The sequence below is a fragment of the Ischnura elegans genome, chromosome 4 (genome assembly GCF_921293095.1).
Source record: "Ischnura elegans chromosome 4, ioIscEleg1.1, whole genome shotgun sequence".
NCBI classification, from domain to species: Eukaryota; Metazoa; Arthropoda; class Insecta; order Odonata; family Coenagrionidae; genus Ischnura; species Ischnura elegans.
Window position 1 is genome coordinate 124,160,772 of NC_060249.1, and position 8,337 is coordinate 124,169,108.

At 37.7% G+C, this 8,337-nt stretch overlaps 1 long non-coding RNA gene across 1 annotated transcript; it reads right to left on the reverse strand.

Annotated features, from left to right (window-relative positions):
• Positions 1-612: 612 nt before the first annotated feature.
• LOC124156928 lies at positions 613-7,679 on the reverse strand. The gene is made up of 4 exons (XR_006864439.1): positions 7,460-7,679; positions 6,282-6,534; positions 1,329-2,581; positions 613-1,065 (listed from the first exon to the last, which is right to left on the reverse strand). It is a non-coding gene; the product is annotated as an uncharacterized LOC124156928 (long non-coding RNA).
• Positions 7,680-8,337: the final 658 nt, after the last annotated feature.

Here is an 8,337-nt window from a genome sequence, read left to right on the forward strand (position 1 = left end):
CGGATAAGAATGTTTTTCTGGGGGGGGGGAAGGGGGGGGAATGCCACACCCAGTAGTTAGCGGCATTCCGGGACAATTACAGTAGCCCAGCTATTTAAGGAACGGTTTACCGCCGACCACCATGTCTATTATCAGTCTGCGTACGGCTGGATTCAACCGCGTGCTCCTTTAGTATTCCATAGCTCAGAAGTTCAAGAATCTCTGAATTCTTTAAAAATAAGTTTAAAATGTTTAAATTTCATAAAACAATCCAACCTTACACATATTCAATTCAAAACCTTTGAAAATCATGCTTTCATATCTCTCACCCCTTAAATTCACAGCAAGGAATCTTCCCTTTCATTTTATTAAAAAAATCCTAATCTTCCTCTCTATTCCTCCAAATGAAAATACTTAAATGAAAACTGCAAAAGAGCAGAATCTGAGATGACTAGGAATTTCGAAAATTCAGGATATGAGTAGAGATACTTCTGGTAAAATTCTTCTCTTGACTATTTTCGCGTAGAGCAATTTTGGCTCCTTACCTTTACCTTTTGAAGAGGCAACTCACTCTCGGAGGTAAACTATGAATATTGTCGTTGCATATCGTCGTAGGAGATATAAAAACGAAAATTCAAGTTTTATTCAGTATTTATTCGAGTCAATATACTCATCAAGTGAATACAATCAGGACTTCCTTCCCATTTCCCCAATTGTTCACTTCCATTCGCAGATTGTTTTCGGAGCATTCATCGACACGGTCCATCTCTGCGTCCGGTTTAGCCACTAGCGCCATGTCATTCATATTCTCGTTTCTTCCTGCACTTATCTCCTCTTCATTGACTTCTTCTCCTTTCTCAGTCGTGGGGTCTTCACCCTCATAGTCGTTTAAGTCCTTCTCCTCCTCTATTTCGGATTGGTCCTTATCTAAACTCCTCTTGTTTCTTTTCTGCCAATAGCAAATGGCCCCGATTGCACCGCCAGCGATGAGCATTGCACCCGTCACTAGGGCAATGGCGGTGGAACCCGACGGCCACTTCATTTTAAAATATTCAAGCTTTCTCATAGGATGGATAAAAAATGCCTCTGCAAAAAGAAGAATGATTGTCTATACAATAAGAAACATTTTTTTCAATTTAAATAATTTTTTCACCGAAAGTTGAGTATTATGAATAATAAACAAAGGTCGCAATGACAGTTATCTAATTTATATAGGCGAATGTTAGTCATTTGAGAATTTTCAATAAATTTGGACCACAAATTTCGCTTTTATCTCTTTTAATGAGCGTGTTATATCTAACAAAACGTTACAAAAATGATAGTATACATTATGAGAAGGACATACTTACCGTGACAGCTCGTCACTTCGTCCAATTTCTCTCCGGTAGCTCTCAGCAATTCTGTCGGTTTACGGACAAGAATATATCTCCTCTTCTAGGATAATAGTATAGCCTTTTTATTTGTCGAACTCTCAAAGCAATCTGTTGATTAACAGTTTGAAGCACCGCTTCAACGTAAACGATTCAGCGTAAGTCGCAGCAGTCAAGAATGTAACTTAGTAACGGAGCCCGGTCATTGTTGTCGTGCAAGCTTTGATTTTAACCGAATTTGACGGATCAGCTCCATATGCTGAGTGGATTTAAATTTTACTTTGCCAAAAAAAGAAATTAATAACTTCTTACATTCAGTTTTTCATTGCATGTGCTTTTGTATTTATATTTTAAAAGTTATTTCCTCAAATACATTCTCGCGTTATCCACGGGTAGTAAGTATGATAAATGAAAATTTTAGACCGCGAGAATGACGAAATCATCGATTGTCCGTAGAAGAATATTAAAATAATTTCAAACATGCAACGTGCAACTGTTATAGCTCTTTCTTAGTTTATAAAATTATTTGCTTGAAAAAATATTATTTTCCTTAAACAAATTTGCGATTTTTGCTTCTAGGGGGGGCAGCTGCTCCCTCCTGCCTCTCCCTGGGTACGCCCATGCCTCATGACGATATGCAACGACCACCTTCATAGTTTTCCTGCGAGAGTGAGTTGCCTATTCAAAATATGGAGGTAAGGAGCCCCAAACTGCTCTAGGCGAATATAGTCAAGAGGGGAAAATTACAAGAAACAGCTCTCCTATATCCTGAATTTCCGGAATTCTAAGTCATCTAAGCTTCTGTTTTGTTGTTTCAGATTAATTATTTTTACTTTAACTAAAGAACTCAATACACAAGAACGCTCATTGTATCAGCAATGTAGTCCAACCACTTTAGCCTTCAGCAATTTCTATTTATGATCACCATCCGTGCCAATTCTGAACTAGCGCTTTCTGACTTCCATCTTTTCTTTGGAGTGATAATATGGTTAGGAGGGAGGTGTTTTCAAACGGACGAGGAGCTTCAGGATAGCGGAAAAATTCATCGAAAGGCAGTTACAGCGGCATTCCACGAGGAAGGTATTGCAAAGTACATCCAGTGTCACGAACAATGCTGAGGCGATGATGCCGAAAGTAACCGGAAGGGTACTTAATATTTAGAAATGAAATGATTTTTAATCCATTATTTGGTTTTAATTCATGGCTCATCGGAGGTCGGAAGAAAACAGCTCCTGTAAATGAAAAAGAAAGTACAGAAATTAATTCATACATCTAAAATATTCAGGCACAGAATTTTTATTCCAAGCACGAAAATAAAAAGATGGTACACAATACTGAATATAAATTTAAAATATTTAGGCATAAATTATTAGCCACTGTGTTGATTTATTCTGATCCATGTATACTTGAGGTGCTTGGTTGGCCGGGAGATGAAATGACAACAAACCTCGTCACCAACCTCCTCTGAATAATAAACATAATGCAGTGCATCCAGTGTCAGTGGTAAGTTATAGATAATATTTTTCAGTTCTGGATACTACAGTTTGTGCCACGCAAATGAACATTGAATTGAAATTCGGATAGAGGTTAAGCACGTGGTCCTTTATGGTTGAGTTGCACCTGCAAATCTTGTTGTAATAACCGATGAAGGATTTATCATGGAACACATTTGTCACATGTTTTTTTTATGATAATGAATTCTGTCTTGGCGTTCATGATTGGCATCGGGATACCAAAACAAGTGAAAGTATGTGATCCTAGCCCTAATCGGACACGCGCTCGTTTACCGGGCACTAAAATTGTAAATTAAACTTACACTTGCAAATGCATTGCCTTAACGCAGTAAAATTAACGTAAGACCACAAAATGAGCTTAGAGAACTCTGCAGCTATTCACCGTAAAGCAAACGAATGCTAGTAAACTACAAAGACTACGTATGTATTGAGACGTCACGAGAGGTATTTTGGGCCTTTTTTGCATTGAGCCCTAAGTCCCCCCCCACCCTCACCTTCGCCGACGCTCTCCAAGTACCTCCCCCTAACCACCAGCTCCACCCAACGACGCGAAAATCGAACCTCTCCAGACCTACGTGATGCACTCCGACTTAAAATCAAAGCCTGCAATTTTGACTCTGCCCTGGACTATTTGTGACGGGCAACTTCCCCTGATATCCTAAGCAGTTCCCCGCCCTCCATCACCTTTTGTTGTTGGTGGGCAGTAAGTAAGAAGCAGCGCGTCACTATAGGTTCTGCCCGTTCGTCCTCATTCTGTTATAGTGAAGTTCGTGTCTCAGAGAAGCTCGGTGAGTGCTGAGAGGTGGACGATATCTCGCTGAAGAGTACTGGTAGGTCCTATATTAGTTAATAACATATGATTCCATGCCATTTCTACTTATTAAATCATATTTTTTGATAGATTTTGTGCAAGAAGGCGAAATTCTTTTGCAAGTTGATTTGGCAAAATTAATGAAGTTTTTGTACCCGGATTTTTAGTATAGACCTATCATGTCTCGTAACTATTATGAAAATCTGGCTCCAGCAGCAAGGTCTAGTTATGAGAGATTTAACCACGTGCAAGTTTATGCATGAGTACTTCAATTTGGTTAAAGCATTCGCCTATTTTTCGTTCAATTTAACTTTTTCAGAAAAGTAAAGTAAACTCGCAAAAAACTCGTACCAGTTACATTATCATGACACCAGGCCTTTGAGAATGTCTTAATTTGGTATGCAATGCATGCTTCTCCTCTGTCGCAAATCCTTCTTGTCACATGAATGTAGGTATAGTTTCATCACAACAAATATTTTGTGTAAAACTTAAGGGCTAATTCTTGTTTTTTTCAGAGTTAACGATAGGTGGAGTGAACAATCCAACTAACCACTTGAATGAAAGAACAAACCTAAAAGTAAAATTTCAACAACAACCAATAAATCAACGATCCCTTTCAAGCCTTCGACCCTATCTTTGGAGTATTATCATCAGTCATACTGTTAGCAGAATGCATATCTCATGGAAATAATGCGAAGCTACCTGCTATGTTACTAAACGGCAGGAGCAGGAGTGAAGTGTTATTTAGTGAAGTGAAAGAGTCAATGGCACATCAAATAATTTATAGTCAGTTGTGATTCCAATGTGAAGTGTTGGTGAATACAAGTGTTTTGGAGAGTCGACGTTGTAAGGCTGAGCTCTGCCGCCGATGGACCCAACAGCAAATAAAAGGTAGGGAGTCATCTCCTCTCAATGGTCGATTGAAAATGAAGCATAAACATTTTTGCAATAAATTATTTCAAATTATCTAGTTTTTGCACTCACACTCTTTGAAGAGAAGGTAATTTAGAATTTACTTTGAATGCTGGTTATGGTGTTTTTTGTGGTAGAATGGGATAAAATAAAGACGATTTTCAGATTGATTCGATAGCTTTTAAATGCAATTAGTGAACTTCTACTACAGTGTGACGCCACCACCAATTTTCATAGGATCGACTTAGTTGAATTACGATTCAACGGGATGAATAATAAACTTCGTAATGTTCTATAACATAAACTTTACTCCTCATAAAGCTCAGCACTCATGCGTCATCCTAACAATTAAAACTCCATCAAAGTGTTGAAAGTGCAAGTTACATGCAGACCAAATTCTCAAGGAAGTATGTATTGGGGTGAGAATAGGGTGACATAGAAAAGAAAAGCTGAATCACCGCATGGGAAAAGTGGGTTTAAGGGGAAAACGTGTTTGGCTGGGGGAAGTAGATAAGCTTCATCCCCCACTCCCTCTGCGCCCTCGACACATTAGCATGCAAACCTACGTGAAGCCGTGATCGCAGCGGGCAGGCCCCTATTTGACCGCATCTTTCACCCATTCCATCCCCTATGATGATAGCTGGATAATTTTTTCAGTCTTACATGGTTTTCCTATCGCCCTCATGAATAACATGGCTTCAAAGAACATACTACCACCGCTAGACCGAATTGATCTTCTTTATCTTGATTATATTCGTGATTATATCTGTTTATTGACATATTAATTTCTAAAATCTATAGTTATTCTTTTGCATTTTTCAGGGTAATGAACTTCAAAAGATTCTTGGCATACCGTATAAATATCTGAAGTAACAAAAAGGCACTATTGCTAACTAAATATTTATGCCCTATTTAATTATTTCATTTGTTTATCGAAGATGAATTTGCTTCTTCGCGTAGTCCACGGAAATTGGAAATTTTGAAACCCTTTAGAAGCTGTCATAAGACCTGAGAAAACTTTCCTGGTGTGTTTCTAACACTCATCGTGATTTTATTCACTTCAAGTTTTAAAATATTCTATCATTCTGCATTTGTATTGCCAATTTCACTAACTCTTAATGGTTTAGAGGCGGACGAATTCTCTTCAATTTCAGTTGATTACGAATTATTGAATTACGAAATACTGATAAGCAAAACAGGCCTAGTCTGAATCATCGGTGAACTATCCATAAACACTCTCATGCAAGAAGGCATTTATAAAAATCCATAAACCCCTTCGGTTAGCAATTGAAAATGTCTGCAGTGGGGTTGAAGAAGGTATGAACATGGCGTGAGTTGACAATTGTTGAATTATTACCAGACTACCTTTCTTGCGGTATGCAAGCATTTTAATGTCGGAAAAGGGGGCTTCGTTGATCGCCAACGGACTCTCATTCACTCAACCGTTATAACTTCAGAACCTCTTTAAGGTATAAATCTTAGTGGCGCTTAAAGCACACAAATAATTTACCTACAATGGTTATATTTTGGGGAGAATTTAACTAAAACTTTTGATTATTTAAAACATTTTTAACTCACTCAATATGACAGTTTTTATACTTTAAATGAATAATAATGCCAATTAAATCAGCGGTAATTAATTTTAGTCGCTACGAACATTAGTTCAAATGATGAAATGAATACGATATGACTTACCTCGAGTAAGATTACGCGATGAAGATAAAGGATTTTGAATGTCTTAACGGAAACAAATCAATTCCATCCGTTGCTCCTTATATTTTCCTTGAAGTAGCAGCTTCTACAGGTAAATTATATATTCTTTTGGTTACAGAGGCTTCAGTGTTGTTCGCGATGAACCATTTATCAATCCAATTTTTATAATGATGACAGCATCCGGTTATTCCACTAGGACATGGCTTCAGTTGAACATGGATATCTGGGAACGAATCTGCGAAGGACCAGAAAAAATAAATACCACTATGTTATTTTTATATATCATTGAAGAGTTATTCATTTCAATGGCGTTCAAATGGAAGACTAATGGCTAAATTATTCAGGGTAAAAGACAGTATTTTGGGGCCAAGAAAGTTGTGCCAGCTACTGACTAACGCTATTATAAATGAACAAATTCAATAAGTCTTCGAAAGCTTATGCAATATCAGTGGCATTGTGGATGAAGATGATCACATAGTTGTCTGAAATTAATAGCACACATTATGTCGAAGATAGGAGTTCTTTGTTGATATTGAAAGTTCTGTTTTTTCACTGACTAGGTTCTACTGTTTAGTATTGACCAATGAACAAGATAAATATTTAAGCCAGACATTTTAAAGTTTAACCGCGATTGTACTTGGGGAAGCAATTATGAGAATATCAAATAAGAAATACGCAGCTGACAGAAAGATGTGAAAACTAGAGAATATTCTTGTTTCGTAGTATCTTTACGGCCGAAATAATATGCAGATGCCATGAACAATTAGCCGGTAGTGATTTTTGTAACAGGGGGACAAAATGAAAAAAGATTATAGATCGGTTCAATAGGTATTGAATGCAATGAATGCACTTCTACTATCGCACAACACTACCACCAATTTTCGTTGAATTGAATGGAATTTTGGATGTTCAACCCGACTTTCATTCAGTTTTAAGGTCTTCATATTACAATCGTTATAACCTAAGGTTTGTTCTTATCGTTTATGAACTCCGCAATACCTATTCACTGCCTATCTCTGCTTCTCACTCTCGTATGCAATAATTTCACTCGATGAGCTACATTAGTGACATGTTTATGCGCAAGTATAAAAGCGATCACACCAAAATTACAATTACCACCTCTGTTCAAATTACCATAAAATTGATATGTTCTCACTTACCTCAGTCAATACTGCTACATTTCTCCTTTGTCTTTCTGTTGATAGCTTAAGTAGTAATCTCTCGTTTCCCGTGAATGAGACGGTGACTTCAACGAACGAAGAAACGACTGAAAGAGTCCAGAAAATTAACTTCAAGAAGTTAAACTTGCAGGAAGGTGATTCTACCGAAAAGGCGGATGGTGAGGAACTGGGGGTGTGTTGTAATTTCTTCGTGAGGGGGGGAGGGGAGGACCTGGATTGGAAGCGACAGTTGAATGCAGATCGGTGAGAAATTTCTCGTCCATATCTATCGTTTTTTGTTAGGCGATTACGTGTTCTGCACTGACCTTCGTTGATTGGAAAATTCTAGAATATTGATCCACGTGTATTGTGTCCGTTGTCCGTTAGAAAAAATCCCGCGCTATTTTAGTATAACAGCGCCACCATATGAACAAATATTTTTTCGCGCGATAAAATTTCTTAATAATATATATAATATCGCCGCATTTATTGATATATTTTATTGGATAAAATTGCAAATAGCTTAAAACGTACGATCTTCATTGGTTTCTATGGTTTTCGTTGTCATAAAAAGAAAACGATTCGAAATTATCGCGACGTCACAGGTGTTCGTCATGTGGCTGGCGGAGTGTCTGAGGTCCCCCTCCCTCTGTGCAAGGACTTCACTTCGCGGCTAGATCTCTTGGGGTAAAGAGGTGAGTACCTGAACAATTCCTTTGACCAAGCATTTTTCGTATAATTTTCAATGTGCTGTCAATTCTCTGTAGTGGAGAATTATTCGCAAATGCCAAATATTCACCTTTATTAAGTAATTGTGATTGCAGTGACTATTATTTTGAATGAAAAACTTTTTTTCGAATATCGTCTTCGCGTTCCAA